At 37.3% G+C, this 15,232-nt stretch overlaps 1 protein-coding gene across 19 annotated transcripts in view; it reads left to right on the top strand.

Moving 5' to 3' along the window:
- FRYL (FRY like transcription coactivator) overlaps positions 1–15,232 on the top strand; it is a 286,763-nt gene that overhangs the window by 87,000 nt on the left and 184,531 nt on the right. The gene's annotated exons all lie outside the window — the stretch shown is intronic.

The raw sequence follows: 15,232 nt of genomic DNA, 5'->3' as shown, positions 1-15,232 counted from the left end.
TTTTAGGATAAACATCAGCTTGCATATAGTAACTAACAAATATTAGAGGAAAGGAAAATTACTTAGGAAAAAGATGAAAAAATGCTTCATGTTTTCAGATATTTGATTAACACAGTTTAAAATGTTCTCTATTTTTTTTTTTAATTTTAGGGAGTAAATAGCTGTGCCTATAAATTAATGTGCTGTTTAGTAGAAGGGAGTTTCTGTAAACCTTCTGCAAGTTTGATATGTATTATAGTTGTTTTCTATGCATATTTTAATATGTATACATATGTAAGCATGCACATACACATTTTTATTAGCAGAATTTGACAAAATGAGACTTATTGTCCAAGTCATTCTGATACTGCTTGGGTATCTTCCTGTCTCATTTGAAATGCGCTTTGTTGTGTGAATGTAATGATTTATTCAGTTCCTTATAGAGGAACATTTAGAATGACTACTTTTTAGTTATTAAAAATAATTATGTAATATTCATTGATACTTCATACCTTGGGATAATTACTTATTAGTATAAAATTTCATATTAAAATTGTTTTACATTTTATTTTTTAAAATTGACATCATAATTGTACATATTCATGGGTTACATAGCGATGTTTTGATACTTACAATGTATATTGATCTTATCAGAGTGATTAGCATATCTATCATCTCAGATATTTTTCATTTATTTGTGTTAGAAACATTCAGTATTTTCCTTCTAGCTATTTAAAACTGTATATTATTACTATGGTCATCCTACAGTGGTATAGAACACTAGAACTTATTTCTCCTATCTAGCTGCAATTTTGTATCTTTTAACAAATCTCTCCCTATTCCCTCACCTTCCCCCTGCTCTTCCTGGACTCTCCTATCTTCTGTTCTACTGCCTTTTAAGTTTTGATAGACAATGCCATTACCTTTGAAAACATTATGATTTTAAGCTCCTTAGGGTAGGATGTGAGAATTCCTATTACCTTATATTCTCCCTAGCATCGTTTCGTGTCAGTTTAAAAAATAGTATCATATTTATGAGAAACCATACTTTCTTTTTAAAAAATACCAGTTATGTAAAAGAATAAAGAGGGAGCTTTTACATTTTAGAAAGAAATATATATTGATGTCTACTGTGTACTGGTATTAGGAGATACCAGTTTTTTATACTGTTCGCTTATTTGAGTAGAAGTGGAAATGATGCCACTGATGGGTTGGCACCTCCTAATTTTAATTAAAAAATTTATAAATCAGCCAGCACTTGGTTTTGTGTTCAACAGTGTATATGCATAAGTGAAAATATGTGTATATTAATATGTGCAGTTACTTGAATCATTTAGTTGTTTTTTTCACTTTACTACAGCCTATGTCATTGAACTTGGTATTTAAATGTAATATGGTATGCCTGTTTATATGACTCCTTAGTTTTATCTCTTAACTTGTTTTTTTTTTTAAAGACTATCTTATACTCTTAAATACAGCACACATGTTACAAGGTATAATAATTAGATTTTATAATTTGTATTAATTTGCAAATTAGCAGTCAGTTTCTGTTTGATTAAGAATTTCCCATGGTATATATGTTTTTACTAATCAAGATCAAAATAAAGCATAATCATGAAACAACAAATAATCTGATGTCTGTTGAAATTTCTGAGGCTGGAGGTTCTTTGTGGAATAACTCTTGCATGATTTTTCTCTTCAAAAATAAAATTCAGGCCTGAGGATGGGGAAGCAAAAAAAAATAGAATTCAACCTTAGGAAATGACTATTGAAATTTTTAAAGAACTTATTTGGCAATTTATGTAGAGAGATTTGGTTTTAAAGTGTCTGGCTCTTCCATTTCAATGCACTGATCAATTCCTTCTCTCTTTCTCTCTCTCTCTCTTTTTTTTTTTTTTGTTTTTTTGTTTTTTTGAGACAGAGTTTTGCTCTGGTGCCAGGCTGGAGAGCAGTGGCACGATCTTGGCTGACTGCAACCTCCACCTCCCAGGTTCAAGCAATTCTCCTGCCTCAGCCCCCCCGAATAGCTGGGATTACAGGCACATGCCACCACACCCAGCTAATTTTTGTATTTTTAGTAGAGACAGGGTTTCACCATGTTGGCCAGGATGGTCTCGATCTCTTGACCTCGTGATCTGCCTGCCTCGGCCTCCCAAAGTGTTGGGATTACAGGCATGAGCCACCCCACCCGGCCAGTTCCTTCTGTTGAATCTCAAGATTTGATACTAAATTTATATTGCATATACAAATTGTAAATACAACCGTTCATACCAATGTACACATAGGTTACTTGCATCTCAACATAAGTGAATCTTACTTCCTATTTACTGGTGGTTCTGGGATAGAGATAATGCAGTGGTTTAGCCAGAAGTCATAAAAATATGACTAGTACAGTTCACCTAAGGGGTGTTCCAGTTTTGTTCATTTAATGAAAGGAGAAATCGATGATATGGAGAGATTTCACGTAAAAAGATGCAAAGAAAGAGCTATTAGAGAAAAACTGGCGTGTAATCTCAAAGCTTTATACTTGAATCAGTTGTTTCCAACTTATTTAATTACTAATTCAATATTTAAAAAGTTATTTTTTCAGGCTGGTGCGGTGGCTCACGCTTGTAATCCTAGCACTTTGGGAGGCTGAAGCAGGCGGATCACCTGAGGTTAAGGAGTTTGAGATCAGTCTGGCCAACATGGCAAAACCCTGTCTCTACTAAAACTACAAAAATTAGCTGGGCATGGTGGCAGGCACCTGTAATCCCAGCTACTTGGGAAGCTGAGGCAGGAGAATCACTTGAACCCAGTAGGCGGAGGTTGCAGTGAGCTAAGATCGCACCATTGCATTCCAACTGGGCAACAGAGGGAGACTCTGTCTCAAAAAAAAAAAGTTATTTTTTCTAAGAGATTTTAGATAAGATTGTAATCTGTATTGACAGATTGTACATTGTAATCTGTTGTACATTTGTGAGAGAATCAACCGTGAATAAGTCTAGCTTAGAATATGTAGAAATCTACCTGTAGCTTTTAACTACAGAATTATTTATAGATGTTTATGATTTAACAAAAATATGTGTAATTTGCAGGGAATGATATTTTAAAGATTCTTTGCTATTGATAATTTTTTTTTAACTTTCTTTAAATGTTAAGTAGCCTAATATTTTAAAAATTTTCCTAGAAGTTCTCAAACAACTCTTTGGTTTCACCAATATCCTCTATTCCTCTGTAAAATATATTTTTAAATGCTTGTAGCACACTACTACATACTGATGAAATTCTCTGGTACCATTTCTGCTCCTAATAGGCTAAGTTGTGGGCTTAACAAGAATCGGTTATATTTTTAAACAAATCTGTTTATGCCAGTTATACTTATTATTGTGATTATGTAATTCAATTAAATATTACATAATTCAGTAAAGTGTGCAATTCAAAAGCAAGAGTTGTTTCAGTGTAAACGAAGTTGAATGCTTTGGTTAGACTTCATAAAGATGAATTCCCGAAAAAAATGTGCATTTGAATTACATATAGGCCAGGAAAGTATACAAGATTGGAAGGATTTTGCCCTTGGATACCTTCAGTTTCTTGTGCCACTTTAAAAAAACTGAAACTTGGCTGGGCGCGGTGGCTCACACCTGTAATCCCAGCACTTTGGGAGGCCAAGGTGGGCATATCACGAGGTCAGGAGATCGAGACCATCCTGGCTAACACAGTGAAACCCCGTCTCTAATAAAAATACAAAAAAATTAGCCGGGCATGGTGGCGGGAGCCCGTGTAGTCCCAGCTACTCGGGAGGCTGAGGCGGAAAATGTCATGAACCTGGGAGGCAGAGCTTGCAGTGAGCTGAGATTGCGCCACTGTGCTCCAGCCTGGGCTACAGAGCAAGATTCCGTCTCAAAGAAAAAAGAAATTGAAGCTTGAAGTCATAGCTGATGTACATGGGTTTTGTTTCGGGCAAAAAGACAATGATGTAATCAGCGTATCTGCCTTGCAAGATAAGGCCTTGGCACTATATCAAAAGGCTGGGGAATAAACATGAATTTTATATTTTAAGTTAAAATACAACTTTTAGTGAACCTCTTGATCTGTTTTTCCCCCCTGATTTCTACTTTAATGGAGTTTTGGATTAAATAATTAGACAACAGTTGTGATTTACAGCAAAGGGCTTCTACTATATATTGCTGTATGTTGCAATTTTTTTTTTTTTTTTTTTTTTTTTTTGGGATAGAGTGCGGTGGAGCGATCTCTCGGCTTACTGCAAGCTCCGCCTCCCGGGTTCACGTCATTCTCCTGCCTCAGCCTCCCAAGTAGCTGGGACTACAGGAGCCTGCCACCACGCCCAGCTAATTTTTTGTATTTTTAGTGGAGACGGGGTTTCACCGTGTTAGCCTGGATGGTCTCGATCTCCTGACCTCGAGATCTGCCCACCTCGGCCTCCCTATGTTGCAGATTTTAAGAGAAATAAATCATTTATTTGCTGCTACTACTTAATAAAAAATAAATCAAAATGATCACATATATATCATATTATATGTGATATAATCTTATCCCATTCATGAGATGCTTAAATATCCTTAGGCTGTTTTTTTGTATGTGTGTGTGTAAAGTCCTAATCATGTGATCCAAGACAGGTTACACTGATAAATACTAGTAGAATTGGAACATATAATATCTATATTCAAGTATAAAGGTTGGTGGGAGGAAGATATTTACTGATTCAGAATGTACTACAATGTTTTCTGACTGTTGAAGAGAGAATTATAGGTATAGTCATGAGGAGATCCTAAAAACCAGGCAGTGTGTGTTTCCATAGACTTTTGGGTAACAGCTGCGAAGTCCTTCTATCTCTAGGATTGGGTTATTTTATTCTGATGGAATCAATATTGTTGTTGTTCATTCCATTTGGAATCAAGGATAAGGGTTAATGTGACAAAAAACAATTTATTTTAACATTGATTTTTATAAAATTCATCAAGAACAGAGACAATGATACATTTAACAGAAGAAGATATATACTACCGTTAAGAATGAAAGAAACATATGAGCACCATCTATATTCTGGACACTGTTAACTTGTTTTATTTTACTAATAACTGAAGTGATCTCATTTGTCTACCTATTTAGTACATATGTGTTCCATTCCCCCCATCAAATAGAATATAAGCTGAGCATGAACTTTGTTTTGTTTGATGTGTTTCAAGGCTTGGGACATAATAGTTGCTCACTGATGAAAGTGAGTGAATGTTATCTATCTAAGTCCTCTTGACAACCCTGTGAGACAGGTCGTTATCTAGAATTTGAAACATTCATGGAAACTTAAATTATTTGAGGCCTTTGGATTACTAAGTGGTATAGCCATGCCACTGTTTTAAAATAAGGCATTTGCTCCTTCTACTCTGTTGCATTGCATTATTGTTTGATGTTTTTGAATATGTATACAGTATTTTTTTTAAAAGACTAGTGTGTCTGATGGGTGCAGTGTCATGCACCAGTAGTCCCAGCTACTTATGAGATTGAGGCTGGAGAACTACCTGAACCCAGGAGTTCCAGTCTGCAGTATGCAACGATGGCACCTGTGAATAGCCACTGCATTCCAGCTTGGGCAGCATAGTGAGACTCTGTCTCTTAAAAAAATAAAGACTACTGTATCTATTAAGTTTTATTATTCTATTAAAGAACATATACTTTTTTGGTGCTTTCATTTTAATTAAGATATATTTTAATAGGAAAAAACTTTAATTCTAGTGTATATTAAACATTACTCTTTGAAACTGTCTTTTACTTTAATGATCAGTTGATAATTAGTTTTTGTAGCACTGTGGTAAGATAAACTAAGTAAATGACTATTTTACATGACTATTACAAAACAAGACACACATATTGTATTGGTTCCATTTCATTACAAAGCGTTAATGACTTCATGATATAGAAATGTTTAAATCGTATACTGGTATACCTCTCTCTAGGTATTCAGCACAGCTCACTAGCAGGGACAACCCACAATGTAGCACTTATTTTACTAACTGGATTTCCTTAGTAAGTGATCTTTTCAGTTTTGTTTTCGTAGAACCATTGCTCTCAGTTGTTAACTTGTGTTAAGTCCAGGTTACAATATTTTTGTTTGATACTCTTAATATTGGGTAGAGGAATAACATGACAGGCCACTTTCTTTTTAGAAGGGAACAAAGTGGGTAATGAGTGACTTAAGTCTTCATTGAAGACCAGACTATTCTTAAGGAGTTTAGAGAAGGTCCTGGGAGAAAATTGAGTTGAGGTTTCTGACATTTCAAATGCTTATGATATTGATACACTGAAGGAGATGGAGAATTGTTTGGAATTCAGAAGTGATAAAAAAAAAAAAAAAAAAAGGTTGCTGGGCAGCGCAATGCCAGGAAGAACCTGAGCTCCAAATTGTAATCAGTTTGTTATGGAACTTTCAGCCTGACCAAGATAGAACCTCACACTTACTATGTAAGTGTGTGAAGGAGGTCAGGACTTCTTTTTCCTGCTACAAATAAGATTTGGAAGCACTGGGCTTTCATAGTGTCATAGTGTGAAGTAAGTTCCTTTTCTTAACAGGGTCTTCAGAGTACTTTTCAGACTGTAATCATTGGAGGATTTAGGAGAAGCCTTATTGGGTTGTTGTATTCGTGTCTTCTCTTATTTTCCAGGAATTCTCATGACAAAGGAGGGATACTGGGAATACCTACAGTCATGATGGGGCACCAGGCAGTGAAATGTTGAGAAAGGAGGGAGATGAAGCTTCCATCCAGACTAAGCTGAACTGTACCAGTGACTTGCCTTGAATCGGCTACTTAATCGCTCTAGACTAGTTAACCTCACCTATCAATTTGAATCATATCTTTCTAGCATTGTTTTCAAGATTATAAAAAATTGTCAACAAAATTGACAATTGTTCAGTAAATGGTGGCTATTGTTATTACAAAGACTTTTTGATTTTTATTTGGATATAGATGAATCAATTTAATTACAAATGTAACCTTGGAGCATTCTGTCATAGAAAATATTCTAGGAATTTGGATCTAGGTCTTTTATTATGCATAATTCCTGAAAATTTTAGCACTTATAGGACAGTTAATGGGGGCTTGAAACAGAGCACCTTTTCCTTTTTTTTTTTTTTTGAGACAGAGTCTTGCTCTGTCGCCCAGGCTGGAGTACAGTGGTGTGATCTTGGCTCACTGCAACCTCTGCCTCCCAGGTTCAAGCGATTCTTGTTCTTCACCCTCCTGGGTAGCTGGGGTTACAGACGTGCACCACCAGGCCCGGCTAATTTTCTTTTTTTTTTTTTTTTTTGAGATGGAGTTTTGCTCTTGTTGCCTAGGCTGGAGTGCAATGGCGCGATCTCGGCTCACCACAACCTCCGCCTCCCGGGTTCAAGTAATTCTCCTGCCTCAGCCTCCTGAGTAGCTGGGATTACAGGCATGTGTTACCATGCCCAGCTAATTTTGTTTTTTTGTAGAGAAGGCGTTTCACCATGTTGGCCAAGATGGTCTCGAACTCCTGACCTCAGGTGATCCACCTGCCTCAGTCTCCTTAAGTGCTGAGATTACAGGTGTGAGCCACCACACCTGGCCCTGTCTTTCCTTCTTTGTTCATAATGTGTGTCTTCCATATAGCTACTGCCAAATGATTGTGTGATTCACATACAAAGGTTTTTAAAGAAGTTCGTGCAACAGTACTGTATCAGTAGTTTTTGCTAGGTGTTTTAATAGTTAATCTAATCACTTCTTAAGTATCTTTTTAAGGTGCTTAACATCACAGATGACCAGAGAAGTGTAAATCAAAACTACAGTGAGATATCATCTCACCCCAGTTAAAAATGACTTTTATCCAAAAGACAGGCAGTAACAAATGCTGGTGAGGATGCGGAGAAAAGGGAACCCTTATACACTATTGGTGGGAATGTACATTAGTACAACCACTATGGAGAACTGTACAGAAGTTCCTCAGGAATCTAAAAATAGTGCGACTATATAGGATCCAGCAATCCCAGTACTAGGTGTATACCCAAAAGAAAGGAAATCAGTATATCAAAGAGATGTCATCACTTCCATGTTTATTGCAGCACTATTCATAATAGCCAAGATTTGGAAGCAACCTAAATGTCCACCAGCAGATGAGTGGATAAAGAAAATGTGGTACATACACACAGTAGAGTACTATTCAGTTATAAAAAAGGATGAGATTCTGTCACTTGCAGCAACACGGATGGAACTGGAGGTCTTTATGTTAAGTGAAATAAGCCAGGCACAAAAGACAAGCTTCACATGTTCTCACTTATTTGTGGGAGCTAAAAGTTAAAACAGTTGAACTCATGGAGATAGAGTAGAAAGATGGTTACCAGAGGGCTAGGAAAAGCATTGGTGGGATTGGAGGCTAGGAGTGGGGAAGTGGAGTTGGTTAATAGGTACAAAAATATTAATAGAATGAATAAGATCTAGTATTTGCTAGCACAGCAGGGTGACTATAGTAAAAAAAAATTATATATATATATATTTATCCCAAGATGGAGTCTCACTCTGCCGCCCAGGCTAGCAGTAGCGCAGTCTCGGCTCACTGCAACCTCCTCCTCCCAGTTTCAAGCAGTCCTCCTGCCTCAGCCTCCCAAGTAGCTGGGATTACAGGTGTGCGCCACCATGACCCGCTAATTTTTTTATCTTTAGTGCAGATGGGTTTCGCCATGTTGGCTAGACTGATCTCGAACTCCTGACCTCAAGTGATCCACCCACCTCAGCCTCCCAAAGTGCTGGCATTACAGACATGAGCCACTGCATCAGCCTATTGTAAAAAATAATTTAATTGTACATTTAAGAAAACTAAAAAGGTATAATTAGATTGTTTGGAACGCACAGGATAAATGCTTGTGGTGATGGGTACTCCATTTACTCTGTGATTATCACACACTGCATGCTTGTATGAACATGTCTCATGCACCCCATAAGTACATAATACATAATACATAAGTACATAATACACCTACTATGTATTCATAAAAATTAACAGTAAAAAATGATTTCAAAAAATGTAAAAAAATTAAAATTAACAGTAAAAAATTATTTTAAAAGCTATCTTTTTAGACTGCCTCCCAAAGATACATGGATGTTTATTATTAAAAATCGGGGCAATTAAGGATGGTTAAAGTTAGGGTCAGGATCTTTATTTCTTTGGCTTTTAGAAAGAATTTGCAGGAAACTTAATTGAAGTAAACGTACATCTGTCTCCTCCGTCTTTTAAAAATTTTTATGTATTAAATATATATGTAATAATATGAGGGATATATAAAGAGGATATATAATTAATGATATATAATTTTTATTTAATAAGTTTTATTAAATAAAATTTAATTTAATTTATTTATTTTTAAATTTTTAACAATATATTTTATTTAACCCATTATATCTAAAATGTCATTGTAACATGTAATCAATGTGAACTTTTTAATGGAATATTTTACATTTTTTTAAAAAATAAGTCTTTGAAGTCCAGTGTGTATTTTACACTTAGGGCTCAACTCCTCGATTTGGACTAGCCACATTTCAAGTGCTCCACAGGCACATGTGGCCAGTGGCTTCTGTTTGGGATATTTCTAGAACCTGAGAATCAGAAAGTGGGAGGAAAACATCACTGAGCAGTCAAAAGCGTTACCACCGTGTCCATACACCACTACTGCATTTTATAAATAGTTACAGCTAATATCTTTGAGCATTTAATATAAGCCAGACCTTGTGGCTAGCACTTTAAATTATTCATCTGTTGAATCTTCATGATAACACCATGAAGGATCTATTAATATTACCCCATTTTTTTTGATGTATATATATATTTTTTATTATACTTTAAGTTCTAGGGTACATGTGCATAACGTGCAGGTTTGTTACATATGTATACTTGTGCCATGTTGGTGTGCTGCACCCATCAACTCGTCATTTACATCAGGTATAACTCCCAATGCAATCCCTCCCCACTCCCCGTGATAGGCCCTGGTGTGTGATGTTCCCCTTCCCGAGTCTAAGTGATCTCATTGTTCAGTTCCCACCTATGAGTGAGACCATGCGGTGTTTGGTTTTCTGTTCTTGTGATAGTTTGCTGAGAATGATGGTTTCCAGCTGCATCCATGTCCCTACAAAGGACACAAACTCATCCTTTTTTATGGCTGCATAGTATTCCATGGTGTATATGTGCCACATTTTCTTAATCCAGTCTGTCACTGATGGACATTTGGGTTGATTCCAAGTCTTTGCTATTGTGAATAGTGGTGCAGTAAACATACGTGTGCATCTGTCTTTATAGCAGCATGATTTATAATCCTTTGGGTATATACCCAGTAATGGGATGGCTAGGTCATACGGTACTTCTAGTTCTAGATCCTTGAGGAATCGCCATACTGTTTTCCATAATGGTTGAACTAGTTTACAATCCCACCAACAGTGTAAAAGTGTTCCTATTTCTCCATATCCTCTCCAGCACCTGTTGTTTCCTGACTTTTGAATGATCGCCATTCTAACTGGTGTGAGATGGTATCTCATTGTGGTTTTGATTTGCATTTCTCTGATGGCCAGTGATGATGAGCATTTTTTCATGTGTCTGTTGGCTGTATGAATGTCTTCTTTTGAGAAATGTCTGTTCATATCCTTTGCCCACTTTTTGATGGGGTTGCTTTTTTCTTGTAAATTTGTTTGAGTTCTTTGTAGGTTCTGGATATTAGCCCTTTGTCAGATGAGTAGATTGCAAAAATTTTCTCCCATTCTGTAGGTGGCCTGTTCACTCTGATGGTAGTTTCTTTTGCTGTACAGAAGCTCTTTAGTTTAATTAGATCCCATTTGTCAATTTTGGCTTTTGTTGCCGTTGCTTTTGGTATTTTAGACATGAAGTCCTTGCCCATGCCTATGTCCTGAATGGTATTGCCTAGGTTTTCTTCTAGGGTTTTTATGGTATTAGGTCTAACATTTAAGTCTCTAATACATCTTGAATTAATTTTCGTATAAGGAGTAAGGAAAGGATCCAGTTTCAGCTTTCTACTTATGGCTAGCCAATTTTCCCAGCACCATTTATTAAATAGGGAATCCTTTCCCCATTTCTTGATTTTCTCAGGTTTATCAAAGATCAGATGGCTATAGATGTGTGGTATTATTTCTGAGGACTCTGTTCTGTTCCATTGGTCTATATCGCTGTTTTGGTACCAGTACCATGCTGTTTTGGTTACTGTAGCCTTGTAGTATAGTTTGAAGTCAGGTAGCATGATGCCTCCAGCTTTGTTCTTTTGACTTAGGATTGTCTTGGCACTGCGGGCTCTTTTTTGGTTCCATATGAACTTTAAAGCAGTTTTTTCTAATTCTGTGAAGAAACTCATTGGTAGCTTGATGGGGATGGCATTGAATCTATAAATTACCTTGGGCAGTATGGCCATTTTCACGATATTGATTCTTCCTATCCATGAGCATGGTATGTTCTTCCATTTGTTTGTGTCCTCTTTGATTTCACTGAGCAGTGGTTTGTAGTTCTCCTTGAAGAGGTCCTTTACATCCCTTGTAAGTTGGATTCCTAGGTATTTTATTCTGTTTGAAGCAATTGTGAATGGAAGTTCATTCATGATTTGGCTCTCTGTTTGTCTGTTACTGGTGTATAAGAATGCTTGTGATTTTTGCACATTAATTTTGTATCCTGAGACTTTGCTGAAGTTGCTTATCAGCTTAAGGAGATTTTGGGCTGAGACAATGGAGTTTTCTAAATATACAGTCATGTCATCTGCAAACAGGGACAATTTGACTTCTTCTTTTCCTAACTGAATACCCTTGATTTCTTTCTCTTGCCTGATTGCCCTAGCCAGAACTTCCAACACTATGTTGAATAGGAGTGGTTAGAGAGGGCATCCCTGTCTTGTGCCAGTTTTCAAAGGGAATTTTTCCAGTTTTTGCCCATTCACTATGATATTGGCTGTGGGTTTGTCATAAATAGCTCTTATTATTTTGAGATACGTTCCATCAATACCGAATTTATTGAGCGTTTTTAGCATGAAGGGCTGTTGAATTTTGTCAGAGGCCTTTTCTGCATCTATTGAGATAATCATGTGGTTTTTGTCTTTGGTTCTGTTTATATGCTGGATAACGTTTATTGATTTGCGTATGTTGAACCAGCCTTGCATCCCAGGGATGAAGCCCACTTGATCATGGTGGATAAGCTTTTTGATGTGCTGCTGGATTCGGTTTGCCGGTTTTTATTGAGGATTTTTGCATTAATGTTCATCAAGGATATTGGTCTAAAATTCTCTTTTTTTGTTGTGTCTCTGCCAGGCTTTGGTATCAGGATGACGTTGGCCTCATAAAATGATTTTGGGGGGATTCCCTCTTTTTCTGTTGATTGGAATAGTTTCAGAAGGAATGGTATCAGCTCCTCCTTGTACCTCTGGTAGAATTCAGCTGTGAATCCATCTGGTCCTAGACTCTTTTTGGTTGGTAGGCTATTAATTATTGCCTCAATTTCAGAGCCTGCTATTGGTCTATTCAGGGATTCAGCTTATTCCTGGTTTAGTATTGGGAGAGTGTAAGTGTCCAGGAAATTATCCATTTCTTCTAGATTTTCTAGTTTATTTGTGTAGAGGTGTTTATAGTATTCTCTGATGGTAGTTTGTATTTGGGGTCGGTGGTGATATCCCCTTTATCATTTTTTATTGCATCTATTTGATTCTTCTCTCTTTTCTTCTTTATTAGTCTTGCTAGCGGTCTATCAATTTTGTTGATCTTTTCAAAAAACCAACTCCTGGATTCATTGATTTTTTGGAGGGTTTTTTATGTCTCTATCGCCTTCAGTTCTGCTCTGATCTTAGTTATTTCTTGCCTTCGGCTTGCTTTTGAATGTGTTTGCTCTTGCTTCTCTAGTTCTTTTAATTGTGATGTTAGAGTGTCAATTTTAGATCTTTCCAGCTTTCTCTTGTGGGCATTTAGTGCTATAAATTTCCCTCTACACACTGCTTTAAATGTGTCCCAGAGATTCTGGTATGTTGTATCTTTGTTCTCATTGGTTTCAAAGAACATCTTTATTTCTGCTTTCATTTCGTTATGTACCCAGTAGTCATTCAGGAGCAGGTTATTCAGTTTCCATGTAGTTGAGCGGTTTTTATTGAGTTTCTTAGTCCTGAGTTCTAGTTTGATTGCACTGTGGTCTGAGAGACAGTTTGTTATAATTTCTGTTCTTGTACATTTGCTGAGAAGTGCTTTACTTCCAATTATGTGGTCAATTTTGGAATAAGTGTAATGTGGTACTCAGAAGAATGTATATTCTGTTGATTTGGGGTGGAGAGTTCTGTAGACGTCTATTAGGTCTGCTTGCTGCAGAGATGAGTTCAATTCCTGGATATCCTTGTTAACTTTCTGTCTCGTTGATCTGTCTAATGTTGACAGTGGGCAGTTGAAGTCTCCCATTATTATTGTATGGGAGTCTAAGTCTCTTTGTAAGTCTCTAAGGACTTGCTTTATGAATCTGGGTGCTCCTGTATTGGGTGCATATATATTTAGGATAGTTAGCTCTTCCTGTTGAATTGATCCCTTTACCATTATGTAATGGCCTTCTTTGTCTCTTTTGATCTTTGATGGTTTAAAGTCTGTTTTATCAGAGACTAGTATTGCAACCCCTGCTTTTCTTTTGTTCTCCATTTGCTTGGGAGATCTTCCTCCATCTCTTTATTTTGAGCCTATGTATGTCTCTGCATGTGAGATGGGTCTCCTGAATACAGCAGACTGATGGGTCTTGACTCTTTATCCAGTTTGCCAGTCTGTCTTTTAATTGGAGCATTTAATCCATTTACATTTAAGGTTAATATTGTTATGTGTGAACTTGATCCTGCCATTATGATATTAACTGGTTATTTTGCTCGTTAGTTGATGCAGTTTCTTCCTAGCCTCGATGGTCTTTACATTTTGGCATGTTTTTGCAATGGCTGGTACCGGTTGTTCCTTTCCATGTTTAGTGCTTCCTCAGGGTCTCTTGTAAGGCAGGCCTGGTGGTGACGAAATCTCTGAGCATTTTCTTATCTGTAAAGGATTTTATTTCTCCTTCACTTATGAAACTTAGTTTGGCTGGATATGAAATTCTGGGTTGAAAATTCTTTTCTTTAAGAATGTTGAATATTGGCCCCCACTCTCTTCTGGCTTGTAGAGTTTCTGCCGAGAGATCTGCTGTTAGTCTGATGGGCTTCCCTTTGTGGGTAACCCAGCCTTTCTCTCTGGCTGCCCTTAAGATTTTTTCCTTCATTTCAACTTTGGTGAATCTGGCAATTATGTGTCTTGGAGTTGCTCTTCTCGAGGAGTATCTTTGTGGCGTTCTCTGTATTTCCTGGATTTGAATGTTGGCCTGCCCTACTAGGTTGGGGAAGTTCTCCTGGATGATATCCTGCAGAGTGTTTTCCAACTTGGTTCCATTTTCCCCGTCACTTTCAGGCACCGCAATCAGACGTAGATTTGGTCTTTTTACATAATCCCATACTTCTTGCAGGTTTTGTTCATTTCTTTTTCTTCTTTTTTCTTTAGATTTCTCTTCTCTCTTCATTTCATTCATTTGATCCTCAGTCGCTGATACTCTTTCTTCCAGTTGATCGGGTCGGTTACTGAAGCTTGTCCATTTGTCATGTATTTCTCGTGTCATGGTTTTCATCGCTGTCCGTTCGTTTATGGCCTTCTCTGCGTTAATTATTCAGGTTATCAATTCTTCCACTCTTTTTTCAAGATTTTTAGTTTCTTTGCGCTGGGTACGTAATTCCTCCTTTAGCTCTGAGAAGTTTGATGGACTGAAGCCTTCTTCTCTCATCGCGTCAAAGTCATTCTCCATCTAGCTTTGATCCGTTGCTGGCGATGAGCTGCGTTCCTTTGGAAGGGGAGATGCGCTCTTATTTTTTGAATTTCGAGCTTTTCTGCCCTGCTTTTTCCCCATCTTTGTGGTTTTATCTGCCTCTGGTCTTTGATGATGGTGACGTGTGGGTGTCCTTCCTGTTTGTTAGTTTTCCTTCTAACAGTCAGGACCCTCAGCTGTAGGTCTGTTGGAGATTGCTTGAGGTCCACTCCAGACCCTGTTTGCCTGGGTGTCAGCAGTAGAGGCTGCAGAAGATAGAATACTGCTGAATAGCGAGTGTACCTGTCCGATTCTTGCTTTGGAAGCTTCATCTCGGGGTGTACTCCATGGTGTGAGGTGTGGGGTGTCGGTCTGCCGCTAGTGGGGGATGTCTCCCAGTTAGGCTACTCGGGTCAGGAACCCA

Source organism: Macaca mulatta, chromosome 5 (assembly GCF_049350105.2).
Source record: "Macaca mulatta isolate MMU2019108-1 chromosome 5, T2T-MMU8v2.0, whole genome shotgun sequence".
In the NCBI taxonomy this organism is placed as follows: Eukaryota; Metazoa; Chordata; class Mammalia; order Primates; family Cercopithecidae; genus Macaca; species Macaca mulatta.
This window is presented reverse-complemented; position numbering and strand designations above follow the sequence as displayed.